General features: G+C 43.0%; 1 protein-coding gene and 1 pseudogene across 5 annotated transcripts in view; both read left to right on the top strand.

Moving 5' to 3' along the window:
* Positions 1–2,122: 2,122 nt before the first annotated feature.
* On the top strand, positions 2,123–2,434 carry LOC133239898 (small ribosomal subunit protein eS28-like; annotated as a pseudogene).
* Positions 2,435–21,707: 19,273 nt separating this feature from the next.
* The window catches only part of FAT1 (FAT atypical cadherin 1), a 125,241-nt gene continuing 122,609 nt past the window's right edge, over positions 21,708–24,339 (top strand). For 4 of the 5 annotated variants that reach the window (XR_009734025.1, XM_061404268.1, XM_061404264.1 and 1 more), the window contains exon 1: positions 21,708–21,794. The gene's annotated coding sequence lies outside the window, so the exon portion shown is untranslated. Of the gene's footprint in view, positions 21,795–22,150; positions 22,710–24,339 lie in introns of those variants that run through there. The other variant, XM_061404267.1, reaches the window with a different exon arrangement.

Raw genomic sequence — 24,339 nt, 5'->3', positions numbered from 1 at the left:
TCCCTGCCTAGACCCACTAGTTTATTAAAGGTTGCAAAATAAGCATTCTCAAATTCTGTCATTCCTTCTGCATTTTATTTATCTCTACCTTTACTGAGCTATAAGTGACATATAACACCATAAACGTTTAAAATGTACTGCATAATGACTTGACCTATACATACTGTGAAATAATTACCACAGTAAGTTTCATTAACATCCATTTCCTCTTATAGTTACAAAAAAACTGGGGGTACTTTCCTGGCAGTCCAGTGGTTAAGACTCAGTGCTTCTACTGCGGGGGGCACGGGTTCGATCCCCAGCTGAAGAACTAAGATTCTGCATGCCGTGTGGCACGCCCCCCCCCAATTTTTTTCCTTGTGATGAGAGCTTTTAGGATCCACTCTCTAAGCAGCTTTCAAATATACCACAGAGTAGTATTAATTATAGTCACCATGCTGGAATGACATCCCCAGTCCTTATTTATCTTATAACTGGAAGTTTGTCCCTTTTGACTCTACCAAATTGCCCCAGCATCCACCCTTGCTTCTGGCAACCACAATGAATTCTTTAGACCATCACTATTAATCCAAAAAATTTTCTTTATATATTTGTTGTGTTGTTATCCATTGCACTCATTCTTTTTGCTCCTGAAATTATCATGAAATGTTCATGCGCGCATGCTCAGTCGCTCGGTTGTGTCCAGCTCTGAGACCCCATGGAATGTAGCCCTCCAGGCTCCTCTGTCCATGGAACTCTTCAGGCAAGAATACTGGAGTGGGTTGCTGTTTCCTCCTCCAGGGGATCTTCCTGACCCAGGGGTCAAATCAATGTCCCCTACATCTCTTGCAATGGCAGGTGGGTTTTTTACCTCTGTGCCATTTTGGTCAACAGGTGCTCTCAAATGGGCACTGGCGTCTACGTGACAAGACCCACATCTGGCAGCCTTCTTACTTTCCGGTACAAAAGGCCAAAGAATCAGCCTCTCTGTTGGCTGCACTTCAGACTTGGTGCAGTGGCCCCAGGTATGTGCCACCCAGGGTTTGCTTGGTTATCATTTTTGGCTGAAGAAGGAAATGGCAATCCACTCCAGTACTATTGTCTGGAAAATCCCATGGACAGAGGAGCCTGGCAAGCTACAGTCCATGGGGTCACAAAGAGTTAGACGCAACTGAACAACTTCACACACACACACATATTTTTGGCTGGCACTGTTGAAGACCACGCAATAAGGCCAGACTGGCACAAAAACAGCCACAGAGAAACCAGTTAAGAGAGTCTCATGGTGAGGGGGATGCGAGTTGGGGGAGGCTTAAGAGGAAGGGGATATATGTACATAGCTGATTCACTCTGCTATACAGCAGAAACACATAACTGCTGCTGCTACTGCTAAGTCACTTCAGTCGTGTCCGACTGTGCAACCCCATAGACGGCAGCCCACCAGGCTCCACTGTCCCTGGGATTCTCCAGGCAAGAACACTGGAGTGGGTTGCCATTTCCTTCTCCAATGCATGAAAGTGAAAAGTGAAAGGGAAGTCGCTCAGTCGTGCCTGACTCTTAGCAACCCCATGGACTGCAGCCCACCAGGCTCCTCTGTCCATGGGATTTTCCAGGCAAGAGTACTGGAGTGGGGTGCCATTGCCTTCTCCAACACACAACACTGTGACGCAATTATTTTCCAATTAAAGAAATTTTTAAAAAGCCTCATTAAGCTTCATTACCACCTCGGGGTGGAGGCCAGTCACTGTAGCACCCTCCCACACTGGGCTCGCTGCAGTTGCTTCCTGTCCTTTAAGTCAGGGGTCTCCAACCTCCAGAATCTAATGTCTGATGATCCGAGCTGGAGCTGATGTAATAATAATAGAGATAAGATACACAATACATTTAATGCACTTGAATTATCCCCAAACCATCCCTCCACTCCCCGGTACCCCTGGTCTGTGGAAAAATTGTCTTCCACAAAACACACATACATACACACAAATACACATCAATAAAAGGTTAGCGTTTAAGTTTTAATCATAAAATATATTAATATTTTCATAAATGCCAGCAAAACTTTAATTTTCAATTAACACACAAATGGGGACGTCCCTGTTGTTTCAGTGGTTAAGAATCTGTCTTGCGCTCTCCGCCCGACCACCGCCGCGCCGCCATCATGGACACGAGCCGTGTGCAGCCCATCAAGCATGCCAGGGTCACCAAGGTGTTGGCAGGACCAGTTCTCAGGGACAGTGCACGCAGGTGCGCGTAGAATTCATGGACGACACGAGCCGCTCCATCATCCGAAACGTGAAAGGCCCCGAGCGCGAGGGCGACGTGCTCACCCTGTTGGAGTCAGAGCGAGAGGCTCGGAGGCTGCGCTGAACTTGTGACTGGGTGCTGGATGTCTGGGTTGACGCCTTGGCCCACCAGGATGATCTGCTGTTAATAAAGTGTTTGTATTGTATGTAAACCTGGAAAAAAAAAAGAATCTGTCTTGCAATGCAGGGGACACGGATTCAATCCCTGGTTGAGGAACTAAGATTCTACATGCCACAGAGCGACTAAGGCTAGGTGTCGCAACTAAAACCCGACTCAGCCAAAACAAAACAAAACAAAACAAAATAAACAGGAAACACAGATATCCCTCATGGCCAGGCACAGCTGGTCAACCCGGCTCCCCGGCCCACGGAGGCCAAGTCGGGCGGGCCCACAAGAAAACCTATTAACAGGTTATCATTACAACAATTTCAGTTTGAAAGACACCAGTTTCCAAGTCAGTGTCCTCCCAAGCTCTGCATATTTCCATACTCTACACCTTGAATGGAAGAGTTAAGATACTTTTAAAAGAAGGCTTACACACCCAGGGAACAAAGATACTCTAAGCATAGCTACAAGGAATCTTCTACATATGCCAACTTCTAAATGAGGTTCAGCATCTGGGACTCAGTAGGGTAAACTCTATAATTGGGTTGCTCTCCTTTTAACAGACCCACGTAATTTTATAACACTTGTGTAAATTGATTTATATATAACGTTCCTACTTTATTGGTTTGCTCTGTTTTTAGCACTTGCTTACTGCTTTATAAGGTAGAAAAAAATGAATGATATGCAGCAGTGAGTGGTAAATCGGAAAAGAAATTCTCAGCTGGTGGAAGTTAGGGAGATTTTGGTTCCCTGAAGGTAACAGTGAGTGTAGAAAGCTTGTAAATAAATGAATGAGTGAATGAATGAATAAATAAACAGATTCTCTGTCTCGTATTTGGAAAATTCAGATTCACTAGGATGTGAGATGGGGCCTGGAAAATTGTGCTTTTCAAAAGCTCTCCAGATTATTCAGCTGCTCTCCGTAGAGTTTTTAAAGCAACACTACCCTTTTGCTTTCCTCCTGAAGGGAAACGAAGGAAGTGTGTAAAGTTTTGAAACAATCACACCCATTCAATTATCCTCCTTTCTTGTCTCCAGTAAACAAAAAAAAAAAAAAAGAGAGAGTGAGGGAGAGAAAGGAAATTGGGCTTCATGTGTAACCTCTGAAAGCCTAGCCCAGCATTTTTAATGAATTAAAATCAGTATCAAATGTTCCAACCGAGTAAATAAATCAGCATTCAAGAAAAAGGATATAGCTGGTAAGCATGCTGACTGCCACTATGTGGCTTGATATCTGTGCCCATGTTTAAGACAGGTTTAAGACTGATTCACAAATAGTTTGAACTGCTTATTTCTATTGTTTTGTTTTTATAACCTGGGAGAATCTCAAAATTCCAGGCTCATTCCTCTGCCACACACCTGCAGCTGCTAGACCCCATGAGTTGCAAAACACATTTCTAATGCAAGCTCCCTCCTTGAAAAGATATATTTTATTGTGCTATGAAGAACTCTAGTCATAAAGGAGAGTATACAGACCAGTACATCCCTACCATCTAACTTTGCCTGATCTTGACATCTAGTCCTCATTCTATGAAGAAACAAAACTTTACAGTTATAGGTTCTTCACTCCTCCCTAATCTCATCCTTTTCACTCCCCTCTGACATGTAAATATTCTTCTGAATTTAGAATATGTTATTTCATTCATATTTTAACTATTTCACTACATATATGCCCATAATACAGAGAAGTATTTGGCATTTTCTAAAGTCTATGTAAATATTTTTACCCTCATGACTGGTTTTAAGATTTATATATTAACAAAGATGGCGTTTATTCACTCAGTTTAACTGCCAAATTTTATACCACTTCCTGAATAGTCCACGATTTATTTATTCATCTCTTTAAATAAATATTTAGATCACTTCCAAGTGTTACTATTCAAATAATGCTAAAGTGGACTGATACAGTAGCCACCTTTTGATGGGATAACAAACAACCCCCAAACCTCAAAGGCTTACAACACAAAACGTTTGTCTATCAGTGGGACTATGGTTTGGCTACAGCTCTATTCTAAGACTATAAGCATGAAAGAGCAAAGAGAAAAAAGGAAGTAAACCAGACGGGGGAATCTCTGTAGGGTCTCTAAGCATCATGCATTTCCTTTCCTGCTCTTCCAGCTAGAGCAGCATCACATCACCTGGGGACTTGTTAGAAATGCAGATTCTCAGGCCTCAATCCAGATCTACTGAATCTGACACTGAGGGTGGAACCCAGCAATCTGTGTTTCAGTAAGTTCTTAGTGGTTCTGATGCCTGATAAAGTTTGAGACCCACCAGCACAGAAGTAAGGGCTTACAGTAATTAACATTCTAAGATAAGTAAAGGGAGGACACGTGTGCTCCGTAAGGTAGGTAATTGGATATTCATTAAACAATAGAATCCTTTTACATTGCAAAGGTACATTATAAATTATTGCAAATTGTATAAACTGTGGAACATGAAGAGAAACCAAGAGATACTACACTATTTATTGACATATTTATAAATAATCCTGACTGATGTAGTAACTGAGTGTATTGCTGCTGATTTATAGGAAGATTCTACTTTGATTTATGGTTTTGCTTTATTACCACTGACCTCTGTGTGATCCCATTTTGTGAGGAAGTTCTCTGGATCAGAGAACTACAGCATTGGTCTCTAAATAAATACTTCTACTGGAGTTCATTTTCTGGCTGATTTGCATCCAAATGGCCCTATCTGAAATACCGATAATAGGGCTAAAGATAGTTTAAAGATCCAAATCTTTGGAAGAAAGCTTATTATTAATAGAGTTTGATTTGAAGAGTTATATTGTTCTAGGAGATCAAATTTCCTATATAAAAATTTTCTAATCTATGCCTTTTATAGATATAAAGTAGACTTTAAGATTATTGCTCAAATAAATAGAATTTGAATATGCTTTATATCAGTTAATAGATAACTTTTTTAAAAGGGAGAAAGCTGAAACCTATGCTATGTATCAGACTTTGTTAGATACTAATACGTGTTATTTCAACAACCTATTGAGGAAATATTATTATATACATTTTTAGATAAGAAAACTAAGGCTCTGAGCTCTTAAGTAATTTGTCCCTCACCACAAATAGCAGCCTAATCTAGGTCTGTCTGGCTGCAAATGCCATGAGCTTTTCATTGCATCACTTGTATACTTCAGCAAAACCATCTTTCCATAAACCTTCAACACATGAATACTGGGTAGATGCATTGAAAAAGAAGTCTTTGCACATGCAAAGTGCAATATAAACTAGTCAAGCAAGAGGCAGATCTGAGCCTAAAATAAAGTCAATTGACAGGTAATTTCATAGAATGCATAAAAACATTCACCATGTTTTAAAGTGGGTATTTCAAATAGGCTTTCCACATTTGACTATGGAATCTCATCCACAAATGAATTAGAGCTGCATGCCAAGATAATATGGGTTTCCTTGGTGGCTCAGATGATGGAGAATCTATGTGCAATGCAGGAGACCCAGGCACAGTCCCTGGGTCAGGAAGATCCCCTGGAGAAGGGAATGGCAACCCATAGCAGTATTCTTGTTTGGAGAATCCCATGGACAGAGGAACTTGCAGGGCTGTAGTCCATGGGTTCGCAGAGTCAGACACGACTGAGAAAGTAAGCATGCACACACTTCAGCAGGACATCTCAGAACTAGAACATTTCTAGGGAAATGGGTCTGTAACTATCTATTCTATATATCAGGCAAAATTTAGAGACCTATCTTCCTGTTGCCTCCCTAAGACAACTAGAAATGACCAACGTACAAGTTCAAAAGAGAAAAACTAAAACAATAAAGAGAGGTAAACCAGTTATTTAGGCTTATGTAGTCAAAGTATTCAATTTATTTATAACCTTTAGTTTCACATCCAGGCAAATCTGACAGCAGGGAGTCAGCGGCAAATGAAACACATGTAAACACATTTAATGGCTGACTAATCAAAATGCAGTTTACCTCAGAGTCATTAAGAGACTTGATAAAGGAGGGTGTCCGCCCCCCAAAAATTCAAAAAATGTTAAAAGTGAAGAAACAGCAATTTTTTATTAAACTGAAGATTAAGCAATGAGCTTCTGCTAGGTACTATGGTCTGTGTAGCAAACATTAAATACTGAAGCCTAAAAAGACCTTAAGTCCTGGGCGCTGACCAGGTGGTGCTGGTAACAATATTGAATATAATGCTATAAATAATTTATGAGGTCATGACAAAACTGTAGTTTTTCACAGAATCATTTTTAGTCCTTATCTGAGATGTAGAAAACTTTAGAGAACTGTTCCACCTGATGTGAAGAGCTGACTCATTGGAAAAGACCCTGATGCTGGGAAAGAGTGAGGGCGGGAGAAGAAGGGGATGACAGAGGACGAGATGGTTGGATGGCATCACTGACTCGATGGACATGAATCTGAGCAAACTCCAGGACAAAATGAAGGACAGGGAAGCCAAGGTGCTGCAGTCTATGGGGTCACAAAGAATCAGACACCAATCATTGACTGAAAAACAACAATTCACAAAATTAACATAGTAAACCCTAGATCCCTAGTAAGCTACCAAGTTCTTTTTTAAACTCCAGCTACTAGACCCTGGTCTACTTTTGCCCTGACTAGAGTAATTTATCACATGCTGAAATTGTTTTGTTTATATGCTTTTTCTCTCACTACCAAATTTAGAAAGGGTATGGGCTGTAGAATTAGATGATGATCCAATCAGCACAAATCTCTTCAACAGATTCACTCAGTTCATTAATCTTCAATAAAGTCATTTATTTAGGGCATTGTTAAAATAGCCTTGAGTCACTTAACATCATGATATAATGATCCCCTAAGACTTGCCCCACATTAAATTCACCAAGAGGAAAAATTTTCCCCTACTTTTAAAGCTTCCCTCCTAAGTTCTTCCACTTCTACAGTGTGGGAGAATTCCATAAAAATAGCCACATAGGCCAACAGAACAGAATAGGAATTCCAGAAATAAACCTAAGCATATAGGGTCAACTAATTTTCGACAAGAGCACCAGGAATACACAATAGACAAAAAAGAATCTCTCTCTTGAGAGAAACAGTAAGTCAAAATGGTGCTGTGAAAACTGAATAACCACATACAAAAGAATTAAATTGAACCCTTACATTGTACTATAGACAAAAATCAACTCAACTTGGAGTGAGTCTTAAACATGGCTTGGTAAAACTCCTAGAGGAAAACACAGGGAAAAGCTCCTTGACATCGACCTTGGCAATGATTTTCTTGGCTATGACACTGAAATCATAGGCAATGAAAGTGAAAATAAACAAGGGCTGTATCAAACTAGAAAGCTTCTGCTCATCAAAGGCAATAACAAACAAAATGAAAAGACAACCTACAGAATGGGAAAAGATATTTGCAAGTCATCTATCTGATAAGGGGTTAATATCCAAAACTACGCAAGGAACTCATACAACTCAATAGCAAGATAACAATCCAATGGAAAAAATGGACAGAAGACTTGACATTTTTTCCCCAAGAAGGCATACAAATGGCCAACAGATACATGAAAAAATGCTTGGCACCACTAATTATCAGGGAAATGCAAATCAAAACTACAATGGGATATAACCTCACACTTGTTAGGAGGGCTACTGTCAAAAAGACAAAAGATGACATGTGTTGGTGAGGACGTGGAGAAAAGGGAATCCTTGTACACTGTTGGTGGCAATGTACAGCCATTATGAAAACAGCATGGAGGGTCATCAAAAACTTGAAAATAGATCCAGTTATCCTTCTTCTGTGTATACATTCAAAGGAAATGAAATCATTATCTTACCCATGTTCATTGCAGCATTATTCACCATAATCAAGATCTAAAACAACATCAGTGGATAAAGAAATTGTGGTACCTTTAATGGAATACCACTCAGCCTAAAAGACATCAGTCCTGAATATTCATTGGAAGGACTGATGCCGAAGCTGAAACTCCAATACTTTGGACACCTGATGAGAAGAACTGACTCATTTGAAAAGACCCTGATGCTGGGAAAGATTGAGGGCAGGAGGAGAAGGAGACAACAGAGGATGAGATGGTTGGATAGCATCACTGACTCAATGGACATGAGTTTGGGTAAACTCCAGGAGTTGGCGATGGACAGGGAAGCCTGGTGTGCTGCAGTCCATGGGGTCACAAAGAGTTAGACATGACCAAGGTACTGAACTGAACTGAACTCAGCCTTTAAAAGGAAATCCTGGCATTTGTTACAAATAGATGGACCCAGAGGACATTATGCTAAGCAAAATAAGTCTGACAAAGAAAAATACTGCATGATCTCACTTATACATGGAAGCTAGACAAGTCAAAGTTACAGAACCAGAGAGTATGGATAGAATGATGGTTTTCAGGAGTGGGGAGGTGGGAGGAATGGGGAGCTATTCATCACATGAGATAAAGGTCCGAGTTTCAGTTACATAGGATGAAGTTCTCAAGAACTTATATACACCGTGGCGTCTACAGTGAATAGTTCTGTACTGTAGACTAAAAATTTGCTAAGAGCCTATATCCTAGGATCTGGAGAAGAAAATGGCAACCTACTCCAGTACTCTTGCCTGGAAAATTCCATGGATGGAAGAGCCTGGTAGGCTATAGTCCATGGGGTTGCAAAGAGTCAGACATGACTGAGCAACTTCACTTAGATCCTCGGATGGGCTCTTACCAGACAAAAGATAATCATTCTGTGAGGATATGGAGATGTTAATTAGCTTGACTGTAGTAATCATTTTACTATGTATACGCATCTCAAAGCATCATGCTATACATGGTAAGGAGCTACAATTTTTCTTTTGAACATAAAATATTGTCTTTGAGATGCTTCAGTGTCCACTGCGAATTCCTCATGCTAATGGGTCTCACAGTGTAACACATATAGAATCACCTACAAGGCTTCTTCTTTTTCTTAATTTTTGCTGTTTTTTTTTTTTTTTAAACATGTACACACTGCTTTATTTATTTATTTTTGGCTGCTCTGGATCTTCATTGCTGAACTCGGACTTTCTCTAGTTGCAAAGAGCTGGGGCTACTCTCTCATTGTGGTTCACGGGCTCCTCGTTGTGGTGGCTTCTCTTGCTGGGGAGCACAGGATCTAGGGTGCACAGGCTTCAGAAGCTCACTAGTTGTAGCCTGTGAACCCCAGAGCATGCAGGCTTCAGTAGCTGTGGCACACAGGCTTACTTGCTCCAGGTATGAGGAATCTTCCCAGACCAGGGATCAGACCCATGTCCCCTGCATCGACAGGCAGATTCTTATCCGCTGCGCCACGAGGGCAGTCCCTGCAGGGCTGCATGAAGCGGGTTATTGCGCCCACCTCCAGAGTTTCGGACTGAGTTGGGTCGCACAGAGTCAGACACGACTGAAGTGACTTAGCAGCAGCAGGCCTTGGGCGGGGCAGTCTTTGCATTTCTAGCAAGTTCCCAGGTAATGCTGGTGAGGCTGGTCTGAGACAGCACTTTGAGAATCACAGCTCTATACTGACATCTTTGTTTACATGGAATCGAGGCAAATAGTGTAGGGTAATAGCTGCCAGGAAACCACGCCTAGGATTGCCAACAGCTGGTTTGAGAGAGATAATTAATAGGCCTGCTTGTATCAGTTAGGGTCTCAACTGGAAACAGATGGCATGCTTCAGATAGGATAAGTCCTGACAGCCAAGAAGTGAAAACCTTGTTAGGCCCTAGGGTTTTGCAATGAAGACCTAAGCATCCATGTACAAGATTGAACTCGGCCCACCTTCACACACAGTCATTTAGAACAGCTGACACAACGCAGGTTGTGAGGTTACCTCCATATGCACGCTAGCCACAATGCCCAAGGAGGTATCCTAACTGTACGTTCTGACACGTTTATTTCTTTTCTCTCAGAGTATCTGGAGGCATTGCCCTCTTTAGCTCTCTGTCGTCCTTACCCAAAGCATGACTCAGGACTTCACCTGAGAAAGTAAAGTATCTGGGAAAGGTTTACTGATGTATACAAATTTTATCTGAGTAGTCTTATCTCCTTTCCTCTGATCAATGGCCCATTTTTCTTCTACCTGCTGTAACAACTATTCTCACTTCAACATATATGCAGGGGGTTATTTTATCTCTTTAAATTTCTATATGTGAAGTTGTGGGCTTCCCTGGTGGCTCAGATGGTAAAGAATCTGCCTGCAATGTGGGAGACATGGGTTTGATCCCTGGGTAGGGAAGATCCCCTAGAGAAGGGAATGGCAACCCACTCCAGTATTCTTGCCTGGAGAATCCCATGGATAGAGGGCTACAGACCATGGGGTCGCAAAGAGTCAGACACGACTGAGTGACTAACATGGGAGGTTACAGCCATTCTTCCATCTCTTCTGGTACCTGTCGAAAGGACACTCAGCAGACACACTGGCTTTAGATTATAGATGATTATAGATGATTATAGATGATCTCTGTGTAGCCCTTGTTATTATAGCATTCTTCTTTACTTTTTGTTTTGATACTAAATATTTTTAATAATAATCTTGTTAAAAAAACTTATGTAACCTTCTTAGTTAATATGCGCAAAATGGATACAATTTGGATCCATCCATCCATCCATCCATACAATTAGGGATCCATTCCACATCTCAGGACCAGAGTATTCCTGGACCAGCATATACCTCCTTTCCCATCACCGGTCTCCTCTGCCCCCAAGTAAACACCATCTTTTTTTAAAAAAAAATGCATATGCTATATCTTATGTAGACTTCCATAAGCAGCATACTGTTTAATTTTGTTGGATTCTGAGCAAATTTTGCAGCTTCTATTCCTTATTCCATATTATATTTCTAAAAATTGTTTATATTGTTACATGTAGAAGTTGTATATTCATTTTCCCTGTGTAAATTTATAATGTGAAGATGCTTCAAATTATTCATTTCCCTGTTGCTAGACATTTGTGTCTTTTCTAGTTTTTGTTTTTATGAACAAAGTGGCAGTGAGTTTTCTTGTAGATGTCTCCTACACGTTTCAGGGTCCCTCTTGAGTGTACTGAACCTAGTCATAGCATTGCTGGATTATAGAATACATACAGATTCATTTTCACAGGGCATTATGCACTTGTTTTCCAAAGTAACTGCACCAATTTACAACCCTACCAGTATGGCATAAGAGTTCTCATTAAGCCACATCTTTACCACCTCTGATATGATCGGTCACCTTAATTTTTGCCAGTATAGTTTGTGTACAGGGTATTACATGAGGTTTTAACTTCTGTTTCACTAATCACTAGTGAAAGTATCTCTTCTTATGTATCATATCAGGTTCTTAGGGCTGCTGTAACAAATTTCCATACACTGGGTGACTTGAAACAACAGAAATGTTTTCCCTCCCAGTTCTGGGAGCCAGAAGACCAACATCAAAGCACAGGCAGAGTTGCGCTCCTTCTGAAAGCTCTCAGGAAGAATCCTTCTCGCATCTTCCTGTTTCTGGTAGTGTCAGGCCTTCCTTGGCTTGTGGCTGAATAACTCCAGTCAAATCTCTTTCTTTGCCTTCATGTGGCCTTTTAGATCCATGTGTCTCTCACCTGAATGACTCTCATAAAGATGCTCGTCGTTGGATTTAGGACCTACCTGGATAATTTGTTGTTTAGTTGCTAAGTCGTGTCTGACTCTTTGCGACCCCATGGACTATAGCCTGCCAGGCCCCTCCGTCCATGGGATTTTCCAGGCAAGAATACTGGAGCAGGTTGCCATTTCTTTCTTCAGAAGATCTTCCTGACTTAGGGATCAAACCTGTGTCTCCTGCGTTATCAGGAGGATTGTTTACCACTGAGCGGCCTGAATAATTTAGGATGATCTTATCATGAGATTCTTAGTTATTTCTGCAAAAACCTTTTTTTCCAAAAATGTCAGATTCACAGGTTTTAAGAATTAGGACATGGACATTTAAGGATCAGGGCATGTAGTTGAGGCACAATTTAACTCACGACAAAAATAATTACCATTCACACTTTGTAAAACACAGGTTCATGTTTTTTCCTCCCGATTATCTATTGAATCTTTATTATTTTCCTATTAAGCCTTTTTCTTATTGATTTGTAAAACTTCTTTAAAGATATCCATTTTATGTCTATTTGCTAAACAAGTATTCTCTCAATCTGTGACTTACATTTTTACTTTTTAGTATGATGTCTTGATAAACAGAGGTTCTTAGTTTTTATGTAATTGAATTTGCTATCTTTTCTTTTATGGTTAGAACATTTTATGTTTTATGTAGTAAACTCTTCCGTGGCCGCAAATAAATTTTCTTATATCTTATTCTAAATATCTTGACCATTGTTCTTATAGTTTTACATCTTTCATTCATCAAGAGAAAAATTCTGTTCACAGTATATGAGATGAGGATCCAATTTTATTTTTTTTCATGAATAATGGATAACCAATTCCCCCTCATCCTGTCTTGATCCATGTCTAGAGCCACAATAGTTATCTTAGGCTAAAGTAACGACAAGCTCGAGGATGAAAGACATAATCTGATGTGATATAGGCACTTACAATAGCACCAATATTTAAGTGACAGTCCTGTATCATTTAGAAAGAATAAGAAAATCCAGTTCAACATTCCTACTCAACTAACAGCATAATCTACATGACATCCTGCAAACCTTAACTGATACAATTTTATACACACTGAAGTCTATCTTTAGCCAGGTTTAACTATCATTGCAAGTAACTTAGAGTAGCTACTTTGAACTTGGGGTTACATATTTACCAAATGACATCACTGAATAAATTGGTGCCAAGAAACACCCAGGTTATTAACCCTCACTCAGCCGCCAGGTGGATGAATCAGCAGTGCCCTGTACATTCTGGGTAACTGTGGGCACAGGTGGTTCCCTGCATGGCTCTTCCATCAATCATGAAAATTAGTCAACTGTGTGGGACAGTCCATTGAATCCATAATTTCATGTCTAATAAATTTCACATGTACACACAAAAGTAAAGCTACCTGAGCTCTCAGAAAACCCAGTTTCACTAAATGCATTCATTTTACCACTGCCCTTTTTCTACACAAGGAAGGAAATAATTGCTTAACTGAAGTCAATTCGTAATCTCCAGATCTCATGAAAAACACAAGTCCTCCTTTAGAAAAGTCATCGTTGGAGAAGAAAACCTGACCTGGATTTTCCTGTACTGTGTTCTGACTGTTTTGGAATAGTCATTTGTGGGTTTAGAAACCTGTCCACACCTGTTCTGGCCAAAACAGTACCATTAGCCACCTATGACTATTTCCATTTACATGAATTAAAATAAAACGTTCAGCTCCGCATTTTGCACTAGCCATTTGTTCAGCGCTCCATAGCACCAATTCAAGACAACAAAGACAGAACATTTCCATCTTCACAGACAGTTCCTCTGGAGAGTGCTTTTCTAGATGCTTTCTTCCACTCTATTCACATTCACATCTAAATTCATGTCGTACTTTAAAGTTTACTAAGTGCTTTCCGGTCCATGCTTTGACTGGGTGCTCACTCTATGATTGGTAGAAAGGCATTATTCAAAGTGTCTTTATCTACTGTTGAGTAACACATTCCCCTCAAACTTAGCAACTGAAAATAAACATTTATTACCTTGTGGAGTTTCTGAGGTCAGTAATCTGGGAGCAGCTTGGCTGAGTAATCTGGCTCAGGGTCCCTCATGAGGCCGCAATCAGATACGTGCTGAAGCTGGGGCCAGGTGGCTGTTGGAAGAAGCTTTCAGTTCCTTTTTCCTGTGGCCTTTCGACTTGCTCCAGAGTAAATACTTTGGAAGAGAGAGACGGAGGGGGCAGGGGAGGGAAGGAAGGGAGAGCATTGTCTTTTATAACCTGATCTCTGAAGTGACACACCATCACTTCTGGCTTATCCTACTGTTACACAGACCCTGGTTGGCAAGATATGGGAGGAGATCACACACAGGAGTGACTGTGAGAAGCTGGAGATCATCCAGCCCATCTTAGACTTCAGCCAATCATGTTGCTCTTTAAGACACCCAGGAACGTGTCAAACTCACACAGCTGATAAACCTGAGAGAACATTAGAGAAGAACACGCATCTAAAAGAATTCCCAGGTGGTGCGATGGTAAAGAACCCGCCTGCCAATGCAGGGGATGCAGGAGTTTCCTGGGTTAGGAAACTCCCCCGGAGTAGGAGATGGCATCCCACTCAGGTATTCTTACCTGAAGAATCGCATGGACAGAGGAGCCTGGCGGACTGCAGTCCATGGCGTTGCAGAGTTGGACATGACTGAGCGTGCACACACACACACACACAACCTCTGACTTTTTACTCCTTTCTTCCACAGTACTCTGGCTTCACACATCAAGGTGTTACTTCAACTTCCTTAAACAATTTGACTTTTTTTTTTTTAATAAACCAGTGACACAGACTAATATCATCAACCTGCAAATACTACAGCTGGGATTCAGGGGGTCTTAGTAACAATTGCTCCTCTTCTTTGCTTTCTCAGGAAAAAAAAAAAAAAAGAAAATAACTGGAGAGTAGAAAGAACAGAAGGAGCCTGCTCCTGACAAGCACTCTGTCCTGACCAAACTCTAGATTGGCTCCTCTTAGCCCCTTGACCTTGACCTTGATGTCCATCTTTGTCGGTCCTGCATGGCCCAATTGTAGCAACAGGCCTGTGAAGTTGGTTTAGCCAGAATGCCCCACCCTCGCTATCTGACAGATTTCCTTTTCTCTCACCAAGCTCCGTGCTGAGTCACTTCAGTCATGTTCTACTCTTTGCAACCCCATGGACTGTAGCCTACCATGCTCCTCTGTCCATGGGAATTCTCCAGACAAGAATACTGGAGTGGGTTGCCATGCCCTCCTCCAGGGGATCATTCCTGACCCAGGAATCGAACCAGTATCTCTTATGTCTTCTGCGTTGGCAGGGGGCTTCTTTACCACTAGCGCCACTTGGGAAACCCTTTCTTTTACCACTCCCCAACTCCCATGTAATATCTGATCACCTTGGCCTGCCTTCAGCAAAAAGCCTGTCATGTTGGTTTATCCAGAATCCCTCTTTGCCCCTGATAGTCTCCTGTTAGTAATTTTCCATCCACTGACCCCCACCTTGCTCCTTGAATAAAAATTCCCAGTTTTCCTTACTGCATTCGAAGTTGTTTCTCTTTCCTGTTGCAAAAATGCCATCTCTGTTGACCCCACACCCATCATAATGGTCCTGATTAAAGTCCGTCTTAGTGTCAAACAAGTGTCATGAAAACTTTTTTTTAGTGCCTCTGGAGACAGCAAGTGGAGAGGAAGAAGTAAGAGGAAGATTCCTCTCCCACACCTAACCACACAGAAGAGACTTTCTACAAATTATTGCTCAGGGAAGGGCCAGAGGCAAACTGCCTTCCTTCCGAAATATACAAAACAAAAAAAGCTGACTTAGTTTACACAGCATACACATAGATGTGCTATGGTTTACCTCCAACCATAGCACATCTTAATTTTTTTTTTTTTAATAACTCTATTTCAACTCAAGGGCAAAGTGTAGAAAAAGTGGGCTATGGTGAATTTCAACTGATTTCACTTTTTGGCTTGGCATTCAATATTGGCAGTCAGGGCTACAAGTAGATTCAAATTCCAAATGTCATGGATTTACTGGCTGTGGGTATTCCAGCTGACTGCTTTATCCTTTGATAATTATTTGAAATCAAAGTTTGGTTAACATTCACTGTCGATTCTAAGAAATTATTTCTGGATAACAAAGATACTGGAAAATATGCTAGAAATATTTTTGGATACTTGAGAGGAAAGAGCAGTAGGAATAAAGAAAAATCTTTTAGTTGAACAAATAAACTTTCAATTTTTTGTCTTATTATGGTAGAAAAATAGGCAGTTTGCAAGACTGAATCATGCTGCTTCTAAAAACTTTTTTCATCATTAAGGACTCCAACGGTCCTTCCATTTGTCATTAGAGTCAGTCTCAATTCCTACTGACCTATGAGTTAAGGAGGTCCATCCACTTATCTTTTCTTTCAATATGGCATTTAAAGGCTAGCTGCGGGAGATGATGTCAGGTAAAAGTAAGCCAAATCCTGACACAATCCACCTTAAGTAAAATGAAAATGTATGCTCTCTCACACAAAGAAGTGTTGAGTTGGGGTGGCCTTTGGAGATAGTTTAGGCTTCATCCTCAGCAAGTGATACGATAGCAGCAGTCCCAGGCATGACATCCTGATCTGACAACATCCACAGGACACATGATGTGTCTTGAGGCTCTCTCTTAGGAGGGAGGAATTTTTTCCCCCAGTGGCCTCCAGTAAACATCCTGGATGCTTCCGGATATCTCATTGGCTACAATTGGTCTATTGCTCATGACAAAGAGTACAGAACCACCACAATGGGCTTAAATAGATCATCTGTTAGAGAAAGGATGTTGGTGAACCATCACAATTCTTGTTTCCCAAATAGGAACCTCTTAGACTCTATATCAGGTTAGTTTTTATCACCAAAATATACTACCAGAAAAAGGATCTTGGTAGTAAAAAAAAAAAAAAAAGTATAGATATGGAAAAGCATAAATTAAAGATGGAAAGGAGAATTGGAGGAAAAAACCCTAGTGGTTCCAGACCAGGAAAACGAAAGGCAGAATATAAATTGAAGTGCTGATCATGAAAATCCTATGAGATAATCCTTGTCAGAATTTAGTGAGAATTATTAGTATATATTTTTTTGCTGCTCAGACCAAATAAGTTAAAGTCTGACAATGATTTCAAGTTGCAAAGAAATGCGATCCAGAATTGGCATATCTACCTAGGCAAATAGGTTAAGCCAAACAAATAATGGATGTATTACATATCTATTATGAGACCAAATCAGTGGTACGCTCGCTCAGTGATTAAAGGACCCTCTTTTAAACAATATTTTGGTCTGTATTTGGTACAGCTGGTACAAAGGAACATCTTTCTTCAATCATCATGTGAGTTTTTTGTTCTCCTCTTAGGCTGCTTCTTAAACAACATTGCTGACAAAGTCCTTGGTTCATAAAGCGCAAACGAGGAGTAGGGTGTAAGGAGCTGGGGGTGTTATGTTGACAAGTGTGTTAGCTATGAAGACAGTCAGCCTTGAGTTTCAGTCCAAAACATGACCCAGCATGAGTTATCCAATCTACCTCAACCTCACTATTTCATCTGGAATGAGGAGGTAGGTTATTAATTGCTAATATCCTACAGAATTTTGTAAGAACTACATGAAATGATACATATGTACAAGCTGGAACGGAGTTCAGGCTATAATTGGCATTAAGTCAATGTTACTTATTACTATTGGTTATATAAAGCCTCGTAGCAGAGAGGGAGTGGTAGGGGGAGAAACAGTGGGTAAATTTGAAAATAATGATATTGTAGTTATCTTCATTCTTTACTGTGTCTCTCACAACAGACGAGGTGGGTTTTTGTTTTTGGTGTTTTTTTTTTTTTTTTTTTTAAGATCGCTTTAGAAATGCATGTTTATGAAGTAAAGCAAGACTCCCAAAATTCAGTAATGAAAAGTACATTAGATTTCATGTGGCAAAGACAAGACTCAAACCAGATTTATTGACCTTGGATCTAATGTTCTTTTTACTGCCTCTATTGAGAAAGTATTTCAACAGTTTCTGCATGATTCATTGCTTACTGTTCAAAAAGGTAGACTTGGAATCTTTCAGTCACTGAGCTGGGAAAGCGTCACAAGCTTTGGATGGTACATATCCAGCAGAATCTGTTCCCAAACCACATGGGGAGGTTGATCTCATATCTGTAGGGACAGAAGGTCCAAACAAGCCTTTTCTACTATACTATTTACGCCTGACATGAAGGTAAATGTTTTTGTTTGTTTTTAGTAGTTAGCCATCTAGTGTAACACTCCCAAATATCCCCCGGCACCTGGAATATTGGCACTGCCATCTGGAATTTCACCATTAGAATACAATTTTACGACTAAGGTTTAGCTTTAAGAAAGCCCTTGTTATAATGGACTTGGAAGGGACCAGGAAAACGAACACAGACATACCCCTAGTTAACTACTACTGATTCTTATCCGTTGGACTAGTTGTCTGTTTCAATGGCTCCCTTGGAGAGTGCAATGGCTTCGTTTCATCTCTCTCCTGAAGGAGAGCTGTATTTGAATGCAAAGGATAAAATATGCCTCACCTTTAGGAAGTGTAGGGGGGAAGAGGGTGTAGATGAGAAAGCACTGAAAAGGAGCAGAGAGGGTGGGATGACAGAAATCAGTCAGCCTTCCTACAATTATGTCACCCTAGGACTATTTTTAAAATGTCTTAGAATTCTTTTCTACTTTAAACTGAGTGACTCCCCCTGGTTTTCCTACTCAGCAATAGTTGGAGACAATGAAAAGGCCATTTAAGCCATGTTAATATTTCTTAATCACCAAACACACCTAAGTCATTAAAATTTGAATCCTTTATGATTTCACTTAGCATACTGTTGGTAACGTGATAAAATCTGGGACATGAGTGAATCTTTCTGTGATAGTTGGTTTTTTTTTTTTTTAAGGCTTTGGAAGTGAGTCAGTGTTGAATGTATCAAAATTATAATGCTTGATGTAGCCTTCCAAAAACAATAGCAAAGTCTGTAACAACATTGTCCAACAAAACCCTACCATGATAAAAAATGTTCTTTCATCGGTCCTAAATAATACAGCTGCCATCAGCCACAAGTGGATATTGAGTACTTGAAGTGTGGCTACTGACACAAAGGGATTGGACTTTACTCAGCCACTTGTGGCTGGTGGTATTGGACTGTGTAAGTCCAGAAGTGGTCTTTATTTGTATTTATTTATTTTTTGGTTGCACTGCTCTGCCTGTGGGATGTTAGTTCCCTGACCAGGGATGGAACCCATGCCCACTGCAGTGGAAGCATGGAGTCTTAACCACTGGACCAGTAGGGAAGCCCAGTGTAGTTTTGTTTAAAGTTTTCTGCTCTCCTCACTTTGTTTGTTTTCAAAAGTACCTATTTCGATTAATGCCATCAATTTTATATATAAATTCCGTGGGTTTTTTTTTTTTTTTCTATTGGAAAATGTTTCTTTACCTATGATAACTCCAAGGTGAGCAGAGCAAACCAAGTTGCCTTGCACAGCAGCATCTTGGGCAAATTTATGTATATTACTCATAAAATACTTGTAATATGCGGTCAATTTCTAATGTCAACTATTGACACAAAAGGAGCGAGCCTGTGTAGATGAAACGGTGAAGCATCAGACGTCTGTCCTCCGCACTGATGGACTGGCCTTTCAGGTCAATTGTCCTTTGATTTCCTCCTCCCCCCTCCGAAATCCGGCACCTTCTGGGTGCCCCTGGGTCTGCAGATTTATGGTGCCCTTCTCTCCCTCTCGTATTGAAATCATTTAAAATCATTTAAAACCTCCTTTAAATTCATCCTAATTGTATAGAGGAGAAACCCGAGTCATTGCAAAGAACCACGGAGGGAAAGAAAAGGACTATTGATGAGCTCCTACCTGCTTGTGCTTAGTCGCTCAGTCAAGTCCAAGTCTTTGCGACCCCACTGGACTGTAGCCCTTCAGGCTCCTCTGTCCGTGAATTCTCCAGGCAAGAATACTGGAGTGGGTTGCCATGCCCTCCTCCTGGGGATCTTCCCAACCCAGGGATTGAACCCAGGTCTCCTGCATTTTGAGAGGATTCTTTACCAGCTGAGCTACCAGCGAAACCCCTACTATGTGCTTACTAGATACTTTATATGATGTTGGGGAAAAGGGTTCCCTGCTTGAATGCTGCTTCCCTGGCAAATAAATGACATTCAATAAACATTTTAAAATGGAAAAACACAAGAATACAGTTTTACAACGTGAAACTGTTATCATGCCCTTATCAAGACGAGGGAACTGAAATGTAGAGAAGTTATATGACTTCCTTTAGGCTAAGTTCACCCAACGCGCCAACATTTAATAGTCTTTCCTCTTAACTGTTTAAGTCTTTGCCTTGCTTCCTGTGTCCTAGGGGTTTTGCTCTTTGCCTTTCAAAGATAACACAAGCTAAATTGACCACTAGATATACACCAATGGCTGCAAAGGTATTAACAGAACCCGTTCCTAGCCGCCAGCCCTTTTCCAGGGGTCTTTGAATTTTAATGCCAACCTTCTGGGGACAGTGTAAACTCACAGAAGTGGCTCCCTGGAAATTTCATGCTGTTGAGGAGAGATTTTTATTTTGGTACTTTAGCGGCATTAAAAAAATATATATTCCACAGCAGATATTTTCCTGGAGTGGATGTTTCCATAAAGGAGTCTGGATGCTTCCACAGAAAGACGCATTTCACTTACAAATTCAACTTCAACAGCGTTTGCCTTTATCTGATCCTATATTATGAGTAGACGATTGATTCATTCGTATTAGCCCCTATCATGATAGATGACTTGTAAGAAACAGAAATTGGCTCCTCCCCCATTCTCCGCCCCCCCACCCCCCCCGCCCTCCCCGGATCCTCTGATGCTTCAGAGTACGGTCTAAAAACGGAGGCGCCTTTGGAAAGGATTTGCACGTTAAAATATGGCTCCGTGATTTTCAACGCACAGACCACAAACAGCGCTAGAGCCCGAGAAGTATTTAAAACAGATCACATCCTGAAGTTGGAGGGCTGCAAGAAAAGTACAAGTCGTCCAGGCCAGTCTGCAGAGGTTGTTCGGGCTTCCGCCCTGCAAAAAAAAAAAAAACAACGGGCAGGCGACACGTCGCGACGAAATCTCAGCGGCAGAAGGGGAAGAGCATCACCTGCAGTTCGAGGCGTGGGAAACGCCGGCGGAGGAGGCCGGCGAGGAAGCCCGCCGGAGAGGTGCGCGCCGCGGGGCCGCTCAGGTGCCGGGGCTCGGCGGCGCCGGGGGGAGACGCGGCGCGGTGGAGAAGGGCGGACGGTCAGCCGTCGGGACCGCAAGACACTGCTGCGGCAGGGAGGCCGGCCCAGCCTGTCCGCTCGCCGCCGCTACTGTCCGGGAGGCGGACCCCGCGGGAGCACCCGGGTCCGGGGCGCGGGGCGGGGGGGCGAGGCGGGGCGCTGACGTCACCTCCCCTCCCCCGCGGCCTCCGGGAGGGAGAGAGGGAGGGAGGAGCGCCGAGAGAGGCAGCAATCCGCCGCAGTTCCCGGCCGCAACTCCCAAACTCCGCGGCTCGGCTGCCCGGACAAGTCCTGACAAACTTGGTTTCTCCCCGGCCCTCGCGCACTCGCCTCCTTTTTCGCTGCTCAAGTTTTTTCCCCCAGGACGGTAAGCCTCCGGAGATGCGGCCACCTGGGCGGCGCGGGCGGATCGCACCCTCGCTGGGGACATGGTGAAGATCGCAGGGAAGAAGCAAAGTTGGTACTTCAGACACGGCTTCTAACAAACATCCAGATAGTGTGGGGATTACGGAGCTGTCGGCACTTTAAAGCAGGGCTCCGAGGACTCGGCTGGACGGGTGAGTTCCTTCTTTCGTGCAAGCCTTTCTGTCTTTTTAAAGTTTAAACAGAAATGAAATAATGTGAGGGTGCTTCACTAGTATGGGGAAGCGTGTGCATCCTACCGGCTTTCCGCTTGGGGAACAGCACCCTACCACCCCCCACCACCCCCAAAGGCTGTGTTTAGCTCGGGAATCAAAGATCAGTATGCACAGGTTTTGGAATTCGTGAAATACTTGCAGAGCACTGTTCAGAAGAACTTGAAAAGCTACGCCGTTTGTGCATTATTTCGAATGTAACTTATTATAGAAATGGTGCGCGGGGAGGGCGCCTCCGTGCCGCGTGATCCGCAGTGGCGCAGCGCCCTCTAGTTCGGACACCCGGCGAAGCGCGCGCTCCCTGCGGGGTTCCGCGCGGACCGCGAACTTGGACCTGCCGGGTGCTCATGGAACGTGGGCGTGAGGTCCCTGGCCGTCACCCTAGCCTTCACTTACCACCCACTCCGGCCCATTCTGTGTCTGATTTACAAATACCAGCGTGGGTGAACTGGATACAGAATTGGTGCTGGCAGAAAGTGGTTTTGTTTTTTTTTTTTAATTTATTTAATTTTGGGGAACCCAGCCCCCATCCCCCTAATGTCCCAGAACCTATGGGTACTGGGTTAAGGAGGACTGACTATTGAGAGGACAAACGTGGAGCTTGAACTCCATCTCTCGTTCATGTGAAGGTAATTAGAGGGTAGCTAAAAGGCACCTCCTTTTCGTTCCTTTGGGGCTAAAGGATCAGTTAAAAACGTGGCAGCACCGGACTCTGAAATCTACATCTCTGGCTCTTGGCTGTTCCTCTGGCGACAAAGTGCGACTTCTTCCAGGCAATTAGGTTTCTCAGTGGACCTGGCCGGCAAATCGGGATTCCCCAACCGATGTTTAGTTCAAGTAAGCGGTATTATTTATTAATGAATAGTAATTTTTTTCTCCAGGAATTCTTTTGCGCCATTTCAAAATCTTGTGATTGTATGTTATAGGATGGTGTCTTTTTAGCCTTTTTACTCACCCCCTCCTATCCCTTAACCCCGCATACTGCCCCTACAAACTGTTGGCGTTCGCGTGTGGCTGTGTTTCGTTTAGAGTTAGAATTCGGCCCGGGGCGCCAACGAATTGAGCTTGGAGATCAGGTCACCTGCTTCCTAGGTGTTTCATGTATGAAGCTGACCTGTAACCCCGGGAGCGCTTTGCGCAGTTATGGCCGTAGCCAAATGTTTGGATGATGATGTTTGTTGGATGTGTGAATTTGTGTGTATTCTAAATAATACGCCGGGAATACACTACATACTCTTAGTGCCGCGAATCAGCACACTCATTCTGCAGGCGTGGTTTCTCCTTCCCAGCCACGACCTGGTAGACACTTTTTTTCTAATCACCGTCTTTGAGACGGCGTAAGAGTAGGCTGCATTAACTTTGAACTAAGGCATTTCCCTCTTTAACCCTAGACTCCTTCGCCCCCATCGGCCTGGTAGTTCCTCCAGCAGCCCCCTCCACCGGTTCTGGGGAAATCATCTCTCTTTGTCCTCACAGTGTTAACGTATTCTAGCTCCACAAACTTTCCGAGGTCACGTCCGCCCTCTTCCCCAGGCTGTTTCTCTACGCCCGGGAGCATTCCGGGCTGCCCTGAGCCGGCGCCTGGAGCTTTGCCCGCGCCGAGGATGGGCTCACAGCCCCGGGATACCCCGACTGCGCGCTCGGGCTAGCGGAGGTGGGGGGAGGGTTCCCCGAGGTTTCCCCTTCTCCCTAAAGAACCTGGAGTTTCACGTTATACTGCGTTCACGCTTTGCGGGGTGTACTCACCGGGTGGGAAAGAGCACGAGGCGGCACAAGCTGCCTTTTGTCCCCGCAGCCCTGGGGATCCGGGGGCGTGCGCCGGGGGAGGCAGGCCTTGGGGTTCGTAACCCGGGCCTGAGAGGTTCCGCGGTCTAACCTCTGCACTAAGAGGTCGCGGAGGAAGCGTTTTCACTTTCCTGGGGTTTCAGTGTAGATTGAAGAAGGAAGTAGATTCCCATCAGACTGCATTCCTTTTCAGACCTTTTTTAAGACTTGATTCCGCCGAGCTAGGGCAGACCGGCAACCACGGCATTCAAATGCAGATTTAGGAATTCCCTCAAGGTACTCGGAAATCTAAAGGGGGGGGGGGGTGAGGAGGCGTGGGAAGCTTTTTCTTTAAACCCATAGCTGACTTTTTTTTTTTTTTTGGAGCTAAGCTAATGTTTCCCCTCTCCTAGCAGGGAACATTCCATATTAATTCCTTGCACAAATGTGTGCTGGCCATAACTAACCTCGGCGCTAGAGCGATTTGTTTTCTCCTCGCGGTGTCGCTAGATCTTCCTGGGCATTCACTGATCTCCTGGCAAGGAGCCGGTCGCTGTAGCGGCCGGGAGCTCCCTGACCCCTTGGCCAGGCTTCGCGGCCCCGGGGGCCTGGCGGGCTGGGGGATGTCCGGCAGCCCGGGGGAAAGTAGGGTCGAGAGTTTCCGCGCGGGAGAAACGAGCGCCGGCGCGAGCGGGCGTGGCCG

The sequence above is a fragment of the Bos javanicus genome, chromosome 27, assembly GCF_032452875.1.
Source record: "Bos javanicus breed banteng chromosome 27, ARS-OSU_banteng_1.0, whole genome shotgun sequence".
Taxonomy (NCBI): domain Eukaryota; kingdom Metazoa; phylum Chordata; class Mammalia; order Artiodactyla; family Bovidae; genus Bos; species Bos javanicus.
Note: the sequence above shows the minus strand (reverse complement) of the source record. Positions and strands in the feature narration are given on the sequence as shown.